The sequence below is a fragment of the Centruroides vittatus genome, unplaced genomic scaffold (genome assembly GCF_030686945.1).
Source record: "Centruroides vittatus isolate TY-2023 unplaced genomic scaffold, ASM3068694v2 contig_1035, whole genome shotgun sequence".
Lineage (NCBI taxonomy): Eukaryota > Metazoa > Arthropoda > Arachnida > Scorpiones > Buthidae > Centruroides > Centruroides vittatus.
In genome coordinates, this window is record NW_027120673.1 from 670,567 (window position 1) to 687,496 (window position 16,930).

The 16,930-nt window shown below is 28.9% G+C and overlaps 1 protein-coding gene and 1 long non-coding RNA gene across 3 annotated transcripts in view; both read right to left on the reverse strand.

Moving 5' to 3' along the window:
• The window catches only part of LOC136969169 (zinc finger and BTB domain-containing protein 45-like), a 285,864-nt gene that overhangs the window by 128,150 nt on the left and 140,784 nt on the right, over positions 1-16,930 (reverse strand). The gene's annotated exons all lie outside the window — the stretch shown is intronic.
• The window catches only part of LOC136969193 (uncharacterized), a 158,257-nt gene that overhangs the window by 38,693 nt on the left and 102,634 nt on the right, over positions 1-16,930 (reverse strand). The gene's annotated exons all lie outside the window — the stretch shown is intronic.

A 16,930-nucleotide genomic window follows, 5' to 3' on the forward strand; every position in this document is an offset into this window, starting at 1 on the left:
TTTTATTCTAGTTACTTTTTATTAAATAATTACAATTAATATAAATATGCATATACATATGCTAAATATCTTATATGGGAGAAAAAATTACTCTTATATAAAACTAAAATTAATTAATTAAATTTAATTAATGAATTAATACTTGAAAAAACTGTATTAACATCAAGTGTCATCCAGTACAAGTTTTAAAAAAATATATTTGAACTTGAGTGGATGAATAAAAAGTATTTTATTAACGATTGAAAATTTGAACAAGATATATAAATATATATAGGGAGAGTGTGAACTAATAGTAGGAATTTAATAATGAAAATTTGTCGAGAACAGGGTTTAAATGATGAGAATGCTTCAATTATTGAAATATAACTTTTTGTTTAGGAAACGGAGCAAATGAAGTTGAGTCAATAGTATCTCAAAGACAAATTTCTCGAAAATTTGTTTATTTTTAAGACACTTAACAACAGATAGATGTAAGATTTTCTCAAATGCGCATGCTCACAGATTTCAACAGTTACTTTTTCGTTAAAAGATGGAGGAAGTTCGTATCTGCTTGCGTACGCTTAGTGTAAATGGATATGCCTCCGACAACGCGGGTCTGCGTGCCAGCTGCTATGCTTCGTGTAAATCAGGCTTCAATCATGTAGCCAGTCCTGTTGTGGATGGGAGACGAACGAATGAGACCGACCTTTCTGTTTAGAACAAAACAAAAGTTGTTTTGGGAATGTGCTAATGTTCGTACCATTTTTAACTGTTACGTAATAATTTAAACTTATTAGTATTAGGAATACTTACTCTAAACACTAAATAAGCTTTTCGCTTGAATAAATATGGTTTATACTATTTTACGTGAACTCCAGGTTTTTAGGTTATGAATCGTAAGATGGCAAAAGAGCACTAATACGAAAAACTATATCCCTGGAATATCTCGTAATTCTACGGAAGACCATATCAACGAGAGAACGAATAAGATCATTGCGTCGTCCCAGTTTTTTTTGTTTGTTTTTTTTTCAGTGGACAAAAGATAAAACCAGTCGGAAAATTTAGTTTTTTACAAACAAACCCCCTCTCTCCAATTAAACAACAAGGTAAAATTAAATCATTACGAGATAGTTGTAAAATAGAACGGCGAGAAATAGTAATTAGTAATTAATCAATTATGATCACGTTGATTTGAAAGCATAAGCGTTTTACTTGAAAAATTGTTTCACCATCATAATATTCAAATATCAATTTCTTTTGTATAAAATGAAAGCATAATTTTCTATATTTCTAAAATCTTTTTCTTGATATTCTGCTATTAAAATGCAAATACTCAAATATATGATTAAAATTTAAATTATACAAAGTAACCTTTTTGTATCCAAGATAAGCTACTTGAATATTTAAATTTTCGCTCGCAAGAGATGGCTCTCCCCATTTTGGTCTAATTTGAGTTTGATACACAGTAAAACTACAATTATCTGAATTAATTGGGACATCACGTCGTCCGGATGCGCGAAATATCCGAATAAGGCCGAGAGCCTCCATTAGCGTAAAAACCCTCGCCGTAATTATTTTAAATCGCGGGAACTGTTGAAAAGAAACACAAAGGAATAAAAAAAGAAAACAAAAAAGCGGATTAGCCGAGCGCATAGGTGTTCTATTGCTACGCTGTATGATGCAGATTCGAATCTTATTTTTTAAAGTTTTTCTAACTGTTCGAAATATTCTACTAATTTTTTGTTAAAATTAGAAATTTATTTTGTTATTATTATAACATTTATTTGCTATGAACTTTAAACATTTTTATATTCATTATAATTCAAAATTTTAAGCCTTTTATAATTCTCAGATAGGCGCACGGCAAGACTACACAATAACAAATTCGCCTTTGCAAGAGTTGAATTATTTATGTAGCAAAATAAACGAGTTGAGAGTGTTACGCAGTAAAATCTTTTTGCTTATTATACTTATAATTGATCGTTGAACGGATTCATATCACTTGACACCCTCAAATAGATCATGCTGTTGCACCAAAAATTCAAGACTAGGCAAGAAAGTAATTTTCTATGTACTCGACATCTGTTGCTGATATAATACATATATCGTAAAATACAAATCACGAAAAAGTAGAAAATAATTTAAAATTTTTTCTTCCAGAACAAATAAATGTTATAATTACATAATACTAGTTTTACTTTATTAAAAATAAAAGTACTATAAGTAAAAAAAGAGTACGATGTACTAACAATCCTTTTGAACGCACTTTAGAGAAGAAAATTCTTAAAAAAATAAGATTCTAACCTGTAACAGAGTACAATAGTGGAACCTTTAACAACGGCATAGCCAAATGAATAAACACATTACCCATATAATACGGTACATAAGGAAAAAAGAAAATTTCAAACTCATTTTTCTTGCGACTGCATGAGAATTGCGTTGTGTGGCTTTACCGCAAATTACTGGAATGGTAGTACTGCTAGATTTTAATCAATCCTCTAGAATAACTCGAAAACTGACATACATACCCTATAAAAAGTTATTAAAGAAAAAATGTTAGACTTCAGGAAAGCCTAACATGGGCTACCGGTTTCATCGAAGTTGGTGCTACAATAGATAAAAACGGAGTTAACTTCATTTTCTAAAATGAGAATTCCCATTTTTTATTGTTTATTATGATCAAACTTTTATCTAAAAAATTTTTTCCCAAAGATGCACTTATCAGTTTTGTGTGTCTGAAATTTTCAGAGGCTGCCATACTATGCACACACAAATCTGTGGACATCTGTGAAGTTACTTGTAAAAAGGAAGAAACATTATTTTAAAAATTAGTAGAAAACTATTACCATCTTCTGGAATAATTCTTTTTCTTCAGATAATGAACTGATACAAAACTATTGCCTGGCGTGTTAAAGCCGTCAAGCTCGTTGATTTTTTAGCTTTTTCTTTTCGATGAACTTCACAAATAGCCACAGAATCACGCGTGCACGGTATGGCGGCCAAACAACTTCTGATAAGTGCATCTTTAAAAACAACTGTTTCAAGATAAAAGTTTGTTAGTTTTGATGTATAATCATGATATACAATAAAAAAAGGGGTTCCCACTTAAGAAGATAATATAGCTCCTTGTTACTGACATACGAAAAATGATATATCAGTTTCGATGTTAATCAAAGAGTAAGTCGACAACATATACAGAGTACAGTATGTACTGTACATCAGATCTGTCGAAAGGTTGTATATGATTTTGTCGTGATCTTGAAGATCGTAAATCCAACACGGGATAAGAAAACTGGCAGAAAACCATTTGGTCTAAAAAATATTTTAATGTTTCATTTTATTATTTCTCTGAAAATCGTGAAAATAATTCTATATAAGGCAAATCTTCACGAGACTGGAATCCGAAAAAACTAAATGTATAGATGCTGCTGATTCTTTTCAAAATGCGCAATCATAAAAGATGTACTTTAGAAACTATCGAAAAATTGCTTCGTGAGGCAATTATTGTTGTTCGTTTATTGTATATCAATCCCTAAACAACAATTTATAACTATTCATTGTAAACAAATTTTGTAACGAAAATTGGATAAACAATCCGAAACTACAAACAGAACACACTTTTGATTCATTTTACAAGCTGCAATTTTATCAAATTTTAGATAATTTCGTTATGCTAAAGAACTGCTGAGGAAGAAATACAAATGTATGTATACAAATATATTTTAAAATATATTTGTATACATACATATGTCATTTAACCACTACCTTCCATTAAACTATTGTCTTTGCTTCACAACGAATCATATTTCCAAAAGTTACATTAAATGCGGTATATATTTTACCAGAAGCTGAAAATAAAATGGTATTCCATATTTCTAACACTTCCTCCATATATTTTATTTGGAAGAATATAAATTGATACGGCCAATAGAGAAATTTTCATATTGAATTACATCGCAGCGACAATATATTTTCTCCATATAAATCAATAAAGAATGATCGTTGTTTGTTCACAAAAAAAAAGTTTCAAATAAAAATAGTTTTCTGCTAAATACAGTACAAACAATTTATATAACAACAGTCTGTTAAATATTTTAATATTTTTTGTTAAAAAAGTAGTAAATATCAAATTGTTCTTATCAAAAGTAAAGAACTACTAACAGAAATTTTGATTTATGATTTTATCAGAATGAAAAACAAATAAATAAAACGAAAACATTAATAAGGAAAAATAATAATTATTATATAATGTATTAATGACTTAATATTAATATTATCTCAAGATAGAGGAACGAGAGATAAAATTTTAAAAACTGCAAGGATTACTTGGGCTCGGAAAATTCGTGACAGGCAGATATAATATGCAATCATTGAGACTTTCATCTAGCAGTGGATTGATAATGGTTGAATATAATTATGATGAATTGATTTTTGTATCTTGACCGTGTTAAAGAGGTATTTTTTAAATTATGGGAGCTTTTTTTCTCCCATTATTTAAAAAATGTGACAAAAATTAATAATGGCTGCGATATTAATATTACCCTAAGTGACGAATATAAGAAAGATAAATTATAAGCAATCAATAGAAACCGAACTATTTATGTCTAACTACTATACTTTCTTTTTATGTCTAACTACTATACTTTCTTTTTATGTCTAACTACTATACTTTTTTACAGACATGGAAAGACAATCTTCACTGCCGTGTATTTAATCACAGCCGTTTTAAATAAAAGTACATGTAAAAAGCCTAAAAATATACTTACACTGTCATTTATTTCGTGCGAAATAGCGCTAGGCTTAAAACGACGAAAAAGTAGAGACAAATCAAAAAAAGTCCGAGAAGCTCCCTTAAGATTAAGACAAGAGTAACAATAATAAATATGAATATAATTGAAAAGCGCTGTATTAGAGACGCTTTTTAAAGAAAGGTATCTAATTTTCATGAATGCTTTTTTGCATATAATTTAGTTTTCCTTATTCATTTTTATTAAAACTGTCAATATTAAAAGTATTCAAAAAATTTATTTATTTATTCTCATACTTTTGCAGAAACAAGCATTAATTATGAACATCCGAAATATTACTTCCCAATAGTTACGAATAAACCTAACGAATGCAGCTCTGAGAAATTCTCATTATATTACAGGCAGAAAAAAAAATTTCTTTAAACTTAAATCAGTTATGATATTAAATTAAAAATGCCATTAATAAAACGCCGTTAAGAAATTACAAAAATCAATATTTCAAATCATTTAAAATTTTGATTCACATTCGACTAAAAATTCACAACTTACTATATTTTATAAGTAAAGCCCGGATTTTACTGACATTGCAACTTTTGTTTACTAACAGATATATCGTTTAGATCATCTATTTGCCAGATTGCCTCCTTAGATTCAAAATCCGATGTTTTAAAGTGCAATTTAGTGTAATTTGTCTCGTTATTGCAACTATTATGCAATTAATAGAATTTTGGTCTTTTTTTTTTTTGTTATTTTTAAATGTCCTTGCTCTATATTTTCGATTATGCGTTTCTACTACTTCAAGTGAGTTTTCTCCCGACAGATGGCATTTTCGTTGTCGCTGCTCATGTGATTCCTTTTTTAAGATTTCATATTCATTTAATTTATTTTGATTCCACAAAAAATTCCAAAAGTTCCACTATGTTTGAAGGCGAAATTATGAAAATTGATTTTGCCACATAATAAAAACCGAGAAGTGCTTACCTCCGTTGGCAGTGTAAGAATATCTCTATAACTAATAAGTTTTGGAATTATCATCACTGTAAGTCAGGTAAGTTTCCTTCATGCTAATTTTTATCATTCGGCACTGTATGTATAAAAGGGTAAATTATGAAGAATGATTTTCTTTATCCAAATCTTTTAGAAATGTATATTTTACAGCTGGCATTAGCAGACGCTGATTCTAAAAGGTTGAAGCAGTCTATGCTCATCTAATGTACCACCAGCAGCAAACAGAATAAGTATTACGAAGACTTGTGCTATGCATTCATAGCTGCGAACATTCTTCTCCAGTTAAACTGTTAAACTGTTTTGTTTTAGGTCTCGTTGTGATTGGTATTTTTAAAGTCTAACATGCCATATTTAACTAGGAACATAATCGAAAAGATAAATTACGAGACTATATAAAGATTTGTAAATGAAAATCTACAATTGATTTTTTTCAGATCAATGACATATTGGTCTCACACATCATATATTTCCCATTTCGTAACTGCTAAATGTATACTTCATTGAACAAAAACAATATTTATCTTAATTATTTGTTTACAGGAAATTAAATCTGAGAGCAAACCGCTTCTTCTATTCGGTAGGAACATTACAGGTCTTCTTCCTAAATATGATACATGTGTAATGCATGGGTTACATAGAGAGGTCGAGAATGTGTGAGACTGCACCCACATGTTAACAAATTAGTCAGCAACAATTAGAGATGATTACATCTCGTTATCTCTTAATGTATTGCTCCGTATACGGTTTTAAGTAAAGATAAAGCATTTACAAGTATTAAAAGCTAATTTTAATAGCAGCTTCCAGAATGCCAATTGATTAAGAAAAGGGCTTACCATTACTACCAAAACGAGAGATCACAGGTTGGAAACTTTTTAAAAGCAGAGAATTTTTATTTTATTCAAATAAGTAAAGGTTGTTTCAAGTAGTAGTACTGGAATAGATGTGTGCAGTCGCTGCATGAAAAATTCGAAGACAATCTAAACAGATTCAATATGCAATAATGAATTAACACATACAGTGTATCATTTCAGTTTTTTTTTTTTTTTCCTTCCTGTATCTACTGAGTAGCTGATGGTTGATTCTCTGAGTTAACAGCTCAAGATAATTTCTACAGTGCATAAAAAACTAAACGCAGTTGTATGAAATGCAGGGGCTGAAGCTTTTGAGAAATTCAGAAACGTGTTTGCTAAAAAATCCAGATTTCTGAAGGTACAAATTTTCAATAAGGCCACAGACATTCAAGATGTTTAACCAGTTGTTAGCCAGATGCCCTTTCTTTTTACTGTAGATTTATAAAGCAAAATTAATCTTTCTACAACATCTTATCAGATAAACGTCGAAGTTTTAAACCAAAAAATGTATAAATGTATCTTATTGTTAATTTTAATAAAATAACTGTTGACGTCTGCATTTTATTTTTTCAGCAGGATTTTCAATCTCCAACAGGTCACGAGGTTAATTTTAGAGTAAAATCTGCATATTACAATTATTCTTTCTATACTCCTGCAAGTATATACAGTACTCCTTTTCTCCAATTATAAAACTGAAAACGCAATTTTTAGTTTTTGTTACAGCAATTTTCGCTGATTTTTAGTGCAATAAAACAGGGCTTTATTTATAAGCTTTACAGTTAGTAAATATTTATAGTTTTTAATAATTTCTTGTTAAGTTTGCGAAGCTTATTAGAAAAGTCTATTAATTTACACGATTTCTCTGAAGCTGGGATAAGTTAATAAATACGAGTATGCAAATAAATACTTTTTAAAAATATTTGCAACGTTTCCAAAATAGCCGTTTTTAAACAAAGTTTTAGATTTTATAAAATTTTAATAACTTAGCATTATAAACAGTAAACATTTTCATCCCAAATCATGAATAACAAATTGAAATTTACTCTTCTTAAATTTTTCATAAAGAAACTGATATTTCTGAAAGAGAAAAGGTTACAAAATTTAATGTTTTAAACATTTAGAAAACGGTTTATTATTTATAAAATAATTTTATATTTAAACCTTTTAGATATTCAAGTGATAAATGATTACACTTTATTATAGAATGATTTCTTAAACTGTACCAGTAAATATTTCCATAAAATATAAATCTAACAAGACCAAATTTCATTTTAAAATACTGTACTTTCCTTAAAAATAATCAAGATATATATCATGTATTGATGAAATATCCGGTTCAAAATTAGAGAACTAAATTTTTTGAAAATACTGTAAATTATACAGCTTTAACTCTATTTAAAAGCTAAAGTAAATCCACTTTTTATAGTATAAACCAAATCCTGACTAAACTAACTGTAATCAATAATGAAGAAAACGCAATGTAGAAAAAATTTCTTATTCAACAATTTGTTTATAAATAGTTCGCGTTTATTATTCTTTTTAAGCTAGAAATTATTCCAAAATTGATGGTTTTTAGTAACAAATAATTTTCGAAATATGAAAATTTTATATTACTATTAAATACAATGCATATAACTAAATCTATTTAATAATATTTTTAATTTTTACTAACTTCGTCTTCTTATGTTACTTAAACATCGGAAAAATTTACAAATTATTATCTTTGCTTCTGAAAACAGTCAATAGCTGGTAGTATGTTATGGAGTTTTTACTGCTTTAATTAATGCCATCTTCCTCAAGTATTCAATTTGCAAATTGCCCTTCAAGTAATTTTAAATAAATAAACTGATTTCTAAACGAGTCGATCTGGATTTTAAATTTTTTTACGAATAAAAGATGTATATTCCAATGCTTCTACTGTATTCAAAGGCTTAAAATGTAAATCTTTATGAAGGAAAAAAATTAGAATGAAGTTAAAAATAGCCAAAAAATCAACGTATAGGAGGATGTTCGATAAAATAAATATCACGACAAAAGCAGTCTAAAGTACATTTATTTGATAAAATATCTTCTTATTAGCAAGGAAAAAAAAATAAAGTAAATTCAGTATATACCAATTTTGTATATAGATATATGTAAGAAATATAACAATAAAAGAAGGTATAATACTATTATCATCCAATCGTACACAAAACAAGTAAAAACTCATTGAATTCTTGCGTTCGTCTTTTAATGTTCTTTTTTCCGCCTTTCGTAACCGTCGTCTTTTTCTCGTCTGCATCTCTCTCTCTTTTTTTTAAAGAAACAAGACGCTTTTTTTATTTATTTATTTAGAATTCAAAGATTTCACTCATCTAATTCCCACATATAATTTTTTTTAATGTAAAAATTTCTTATCAAAAATACTATAACTCATTATTATTAAATTTACAATTAGAGAATATACGAAAGTAAAAGTACCAAATATCTGAGAAGTGTTAATTACAATATCAAATAAAAAAACTTTATAATATACAGGTCTACCATCATTAATACGGCCTCTTTGGAACCTGTAGGGTAGAGAATCAGTAATTTTGCCGTATCACAGAGTGGTTAAGTTAAAACACATTTAACGCAACAACTCATCCTACCTTTTAAAATACCAGTAAACCAGAACAAGTTGATTAATAAAGAAAAAAGAAACATTAAATGATAATTATTGTCAAATTATCCTACATTTTTGATATTGTCATACAGTACTATCGCAGATCGTGCCTAATACGATATTGTCGTATAAAAATAAAAATTGTTGTATATATGACAACTTTGAGCACCACTAAACAATAGCGGTAGATTGATGCGGTTATCCGAGTAATTTGAAATTATACTAGTCATAATTAGAGTCCGATTGGTGATGGTCGACCTGTATTAGAGTAAAAAGCAAGCGATCAATATTTTTAAAGTTTCTTTTATTATCAGATCTATTAAATATATACTCCACATTTTTATTTTGTTTTTTCTATTTGTTTCTGCTCTGCACTTTTTTCAAACCTTCAATGTCAATCATCTTGAAAAATTTTACAAATATGAAATTCGGATATTACTTCAGAAAATCAAGATATAAGATATCAGAAAGTATTTATTTTTGGAAATCTATTTAATTATTATATTCGTTTGTAACGACCTATAACGGTTTCATCGATTCAAAATATTATATTTATTGGTTAATGTCACCTATGGTAGCGAACATTACGGCTCGTCTCTGAAACAGTGGGGACGCACGTTCTAACCTAACCTATTCTAATAATTATTGTACCATAATTATTGCCAACCAAATTATTAGAATAGGGGTAATTTATTAGAATAGGTTAGGTTAGGTTAGGTTAGAACGTGCGTCCCCACTGTTTCAGAGACGAGCCGCCATGTTCGCTACCATAGGTAACGTTAACCTTTTTATTATTATTCTGTTGTGAGAAGTTCTGTAAATCATTCGCTCTGTCTATCCGTAGAGCATATTACGAATATATACGTGTTTATTATGGTAAACGAAAACACATTTATTTTTACCACTCATTAGCTGTGAAAATTTGGCTTCTATGAGAAAAGAAGTCTCCTCCATATAATAGCAAAGAATAAAGTTCTCTTTAAAAAAAGACCTTTCTTTTTAAAAATAATTGATGAAACTTCACAGTTAAGAACGATAAGTTCAACCGTTGTTATTTTATCTGGACTGCATTTTATCAGAGACAAAGACTACTGGGTTTTATCTTCGTTGTTCTTTATTTTACTATGCATTTCGGGTGCAAGGTTTTGGTGTAACTTGCACCCCCATCAGGTGTTACATTTTTACAAGTGGTAGAAAACACATTTATTACAGTAATTATTGTAGTGGAATTATTACAAGTTACAAAAAGTTATTACAATTATATTATTATTAACATTTTAGTGAACTAACCTTTTTTTTACATTTAGACATCCAGTTACGAGGTGTTGATGTTTTGTCCCCTAATGCATTTCTAACTGTCTTTCTGTCGGTTTACTTGCTTTTTAGTCCCTCCTATTTCCTCAAACTTCGTCAATCTCCATGCCATTGTTTAAGTTTATGGTGTTGTTTTTATTACACATTATTACATTTTTTAAAAATTATTTTTAAAAAGAAAGTTCTTTTTTAAAGAAATCGATTTTAAATAATATAATGAAGCCGCACCATTGATATTACATATCTGTTACTTATAGAATAAAGTCTTCATCATAAACCAAATCCGAGTTATTTCCCAAACTGTGTGTAATTATTATTAACTTTAGAAATAATAATAATAAAAAAAAAACAAATATTGGTAATTTCGATCAATCAAGTTTATCAGATCACATTAGACATGTCTTTCACTGCGTCCCTGGTAGTTATCAGTAGTTAACTACCAGGGGCGCAGGTCCCTGACCTACTAAGTTACATTGAATAACATGTTTAAATAACATATCAACTGAAACATTTATTTTGTTCTCGGTCCTTCTCCCTTCCGGTCAATACGCTTAAGCCAACTCACAAAGAGATATCCAAGCTTTGACATTCTGGATTTTTCTAAAATTTTAATACATTTTATATCCATTCCGCTAATGCACGGTAACAACTCTGCCAATGAACAGTAGTTTAAGAGAAGAAATTGTTTAAAACTTTTCCGTGTGCGTTATATATCAAGTTATATTAAAGCACCGTAACGAGTAGGCGTGAACCAGTGAGTAAAAGCACCAGGTAAAAAGTTCAAAGTCACGGGTTCGTCCTGATTTTTCAAATTTTTTCTGAAGCGTGAATTATTAGAAAATGTATTTGGACCAAAATAGTATTTTGTAATTATTAAAATCATTCGCGTATCTTTAAATAGCTCTAGGAAAAGTATTTATTCGCTAGTCACTGTTGTTGCTTAAATAAGTATTATTATGGTTTAGAATATTGTTAAACATTATTATTATAATAGTAAATGATAAAATATAAAGAAATGTAGAATAATAAAGGAATTTCTATCGTTTGATAGAAATTAAATTGAAAGTAAATTCTTTCTGAAGAATCTAGATCCTATTTATATTTTTTTCTTAATTATTACGAAAATTTATTACAGTAAAATAGTCTCCTTTCCCTTTAAAAATAACATAAAATATTTGGTAGATAATGCCTGCATCAGGCATTATCTGCCATTAATGATATGACAGAACTTGAATTTCGGAAACTATATAACAAGCACTTTCGGAGATTTTATACGTCAATCACCTTAAACATAGTATACAGTATATAAAGAAATATAAAAATTATCTCATTTTAATAAATTACAGATTATAAAAAATTCAAACTAACATTTTATCAAAACAATTTTTGTATTAAAATATGTAATTAATTGAGATGTTTTTTTTAAAATCTAAGCAAAACCAAAATCATCCCGATAATATCATATATTAATACAACATTTTCATATTTACTTGATTTATTTGACAAAAGCAGAAACTAAACGCAATAAAACCGATATAATAAATGCATAAAAAGCTGATTGAAAATAATTGTAGGTTTCAAGACTTTCCGAATTTCTTATTGCCTCCTGTGAATGCATAGACGGATAATTTATTAATACTGTATTTGTTATTAATAATTTATTAATAGACGATAAACCCGGCCATTTTATCTTAGGCTAATAAGTTCATTTCTTCTTGTAAACTCCAGAAAACAATACAACACATATAAATAATTACAGAATGAAAATTTTTTAAAAATCTTTATCCGATAATTTTAGTAATATCAGAATCACATCGCGATTACTGCTGACAAAAAATAAATAAATGTAATCCAAAAGATTTGTCCCCACATATTCCAGCTTCAGAAAATTATATTAATATTTAAACTTTATAGTTATTACAACAGCATCAAAAATATTCAATTTTTTTATTTCTAATGTAGTCAATTCGTCGATATCGCTAGCTAAAATGCTCTCTCTATAATTTGGCATTTTTAAAGTCCAATATTCAAATGTCCAAACAAATGGAAATTTTCAGATCAGAAATTCGTATTAACTCTTACAATTAAGTTGTTCTGAATAAATGAACAAAGCATTAACGATTAAAAACAAGTTTCGAATTAATCGAGTGATCGGTTTACTCACGTCAGATTTAATGAAATTTGTCAGAATGAGTTCAATATTTGCAATTTGTATATATTGCAATAAATATAGATATTTCGACAAATTGCATAGGTACAGAAGCGAATTGTTAAAAATGGCAATGGCGAATTACATTTGCATTAATATATACGCATTTGACAATATTCACATATATTTTAAACAAACTAAATGTAAAAAATTACGTATGTGAATCATTTCTTTTTCTTTTTATAAAAGTACTAAGCAAGATTAGAATTTATTATGTTTTAGACAGTAAAAAGATGTGGGTATGTTCAATTTGTTTTATGAGGTATGCAACAGGTTACGCAAAATAAAGCCAAAGAAACTGATGTAACATGAAAATTACAGCGGAGCACGAAGTAAGATCATGATGGTTGTAAACGATTTAAACTTTGGGGAAAGGTTTTAAAAAGTTGAAACTGGGAGTTGCTCCATAAATTTTCTGATATGCACTTGTGCATTATATTATCGAAACATGTGTTATTCCGCCAACCACAACCAAGATCTGCTTTTGTATACTTTGTATACCTACCTCCCTACAGAACAAATGAAATATACCCACATCTTTTCATTGTCTAAAATTTAACACACCTAACTGTACAATTGGCAATTAGACTACAGACGTATTCCAGTGTTAGACCAAGCATCCATTTCGGAATTATCTTACATGTAGGCCTACTTCGTTTCTATAATAATAATAATAATAATAATAAAAAAGCTTTTAAGTACTAATAAAAATCAACTGGTTACATAGAATAGGTAAACTATATAGCCTTCATAAATGTAAGAAATCTATTCTGTTGGATCAAATCATCCAATTATATCTTGAAAATTTAAAACAAAATATGATACCTATTCATAAAAAAAGAAATAGATTTATGAATACTACGTATTTCTAAAAAAACCTGAGTATCTAAAGTTAATTTCATTTTTAAAAATTTTATAATTACTCTCCGATAAGGTTTAAAACCAATTTTCTTAAAGTAACGTTGATTATAAAGTTTTCTCAAGAAAAGCCAAATTCGTCATGTACTGTACCTTCGGTAATAAAATAAATATGAATCCAAATTTAGAGAATCAGTATTTAATTCGAGACTACTGATCAGAATAGCCCTCGTATTAACCTTTCTTTTTATAGTTGTCCAGACGAATGCCGTCTATCGCATTAATAACATAAAAAGAATGACTAATATCCAATCACAATCAAATTTCTTGTGACAACTAAAAAAATAAAATAGTGGTTTCCCACTTCCAACAAAACAGACAGTCGCGGTCTAAACCTTTCATCGGGCTGCTCTGGAAAGTTGGTTTAAACACCAATTTCTAATTATTGTCTAAATGGAGATCATTGAGAAACATTCTTGCATTGAAATCATCGATCATGAAAAAAGCGCAATGAGTTTTAAACGATGGTCGATGTCTAGAACCCGTGTCTGCAATCCTACTGCAGAATTTTTCACACGAAAAGGCAAAAACAAAAACTACACATAGTAATTATCTTATCTGTTCAAAACCGCATAATTAACATATGATAACATATGTTAATTATAATAAATTCTAATACCTAAGACAAGGATACGTTTACTTATTATTTTATATCGCAATGTTTTTGTTACGATGTTTTAAATGCTATTTTAAATAATATCGTAAATAATATCGTTATATTATTTACGGAAATTTACCAATATAGATTCAATAATAATAATTAATTAATTAGAATGTTTATTATTATAAATATTTCTTTGAAAAATTCAAAATCTATTACCTAACTAATTCAAAACTAAAAAATTCAAAGTACAAAAAAATCTGGTTATTCTTTAGCGCATATTGTATTGGAATTTTTGTATGTTAAATTGAGACGAATCAAAAAAAACTCTTACGACTCTACCGAAAACTGTACACAGGATTGTAGCTAAAGAGTATCCAAAATCTATGTAAATAATTATGATCAAAATAATCAGATATATATGAGCATGAAATTTTTGATACCGATAAACGCAAACTTCTTTCAATTATATATTTGTCAGTTTTTTTTTAAACTCTGCAATTCATTTGTTTATATTCTCTATCTATGTGATATTACTATGTTCTATTGTTTTTCATCCCAATATTCGCTGTCTTCATTTTTAAAACAAGTTGTAAATTGATCAATTTCGCCTGTAAAAATACCTTCTCTCTTCGAAACCAGTTTCGGTATAGGCGATAGACGATAGTTAATGAGGTAACTCGTAATAGGCGTGGTTTGTAGAAGTGAAGCAATGAAAATACCTCATATTCCATATCAACGTAAGGAAGGTAAATGCACTTCCTGGATATGTTGGGCCCTTTCCCTTACCACCCGGTCACCTCCGTTATAGACCTGACCGAACTCAGGATTAAAGTCAAAAGATGGGAAAGACTATTGTACCGAGGACGAAACTAAAGATGACATACTATCATTTTCGAAAGATAACTGCTTTAAATTATTACATAAAAATAAATCTCTTTCAGATTATCTCAGATGAAAAGTTTGAAGAGCTTCTTGCTTTATTAGATAGTTATGAACTGTACTATACTGTTAATAACTGTACAATATTATTACGGTTTCTCAAGCAATAAACAATGCCCTACCTCTATCTGGAAAAAAGTAATGAGCAGGGATTCTGTACGAAAATTTGTTAGCTTGTTTTAACCGATGCGACTCCATACATGATCAAAGCATGTTCCCTGAACACTGGGAGTTCGGTAGTGGGTTCGCGCCTCGGCAAGACGGGCTGGCCACGTGGTTTTCCGGGTTTTCTCTATTACGCCTGAATAGGGGCCAGTTACCCTTTGAAAGACCTCCCGGAAGGCAGGTTCCGTACCTTAACGAAGTAACAATCTAAACTTTCCTGTCATTTTTACCTATAACCGTTTAAATGGAATGCACTAGTCATTCTATAAAACCACCAAATCGAAAACCACCAATCGAAAACTCAGAAAACATAATTAAGTATAATTCTTTTCATTATACATATAAATATAACAGAAACTACCACTAAAATTATAAATCGAAATGGTATAGATTAATTATATGAGCCCATTCTGGGGCAAGTTTACACTCTTGTAACTCTAGGAGCGGAAAGAGTTCCTTATTAACTGCCAACTTTTACAAAAAAAAGCACGTTGACGCTTAAAAAAACTGTTTCCAGAATTGATTCATGTACTTGACTGCTCATATAGTTTATCAAGTAGCAAAACTGATTAGGCGTTCCTTTTCCTAGTTGACAGATATATTTTTAAGTTCAGATATTTATTTGGAAAAGAATGAGCAGAAGATAGGATTAGTTAAAATTACCCATCTTCCTGAACTTATCAGTATGCGTTGGGCGACATGTTTAAGTGGCCTTTGTATCCAGGTTTGTTTGTAGAAAAATGCAATAAAACAAATAATTATTTATATGAAAAAGCATTCTAAATTCATCATGTATACCAACTTATTTTATTATTTAAAAACTATTTTCACTAACTAACTACCTAAACATAAGATCATCAACTAAATTTACTAGCCTTATTTATCACTACAATATTTAAAATAAGTTCAATAAAGCTTTTTCCATTAAGACAATAAAGAGCTTCATAAATTACTGTACGAGTTTAATCTGCTTTGTTTAGTTTGCATTCATGCTTGTGAGCATAAAAGCAAAACGTCGAAAATGTCCCGAACATTGCAATTTTATTTTTCCAACTTTGAAATTAATGCAAACGAAACAAGTTAACCTGATGTGATGAAAAGATGTTTATTTCATTCACAGCCAGCATGTTACATGGTAAGATATTTATCACCCGAGAATCCCGATTGAAATTCGGTTCTAAACAATCTTTCATTCATAATTAAGATGGTATTTTGTTTCCTATCCTACTCATACTGCGATAACACAACTGACGAGATCGTCGGTAATGAAGAATTGAGATCATATAATCCTTGAGTACAGATGTGATGAGTTTTAATGAACAAAAATTAAAGCAAGTCATTACTTAACGCCGTTGAAGAAAGATACAAGTATCAAGATACAAAGATATAAGTATAAAAGATACATTTGTATCATTTATAATAATTGTTATTTTACTATTTATAAAGAAAATTCAACAACTTTTATGAGATGGAAATTAAATGCTTGAGGTTTGAAACACCAATAAAAAATTTTACTCTTTCTTGTTTATAACATTTAGCCTATGATAAAAT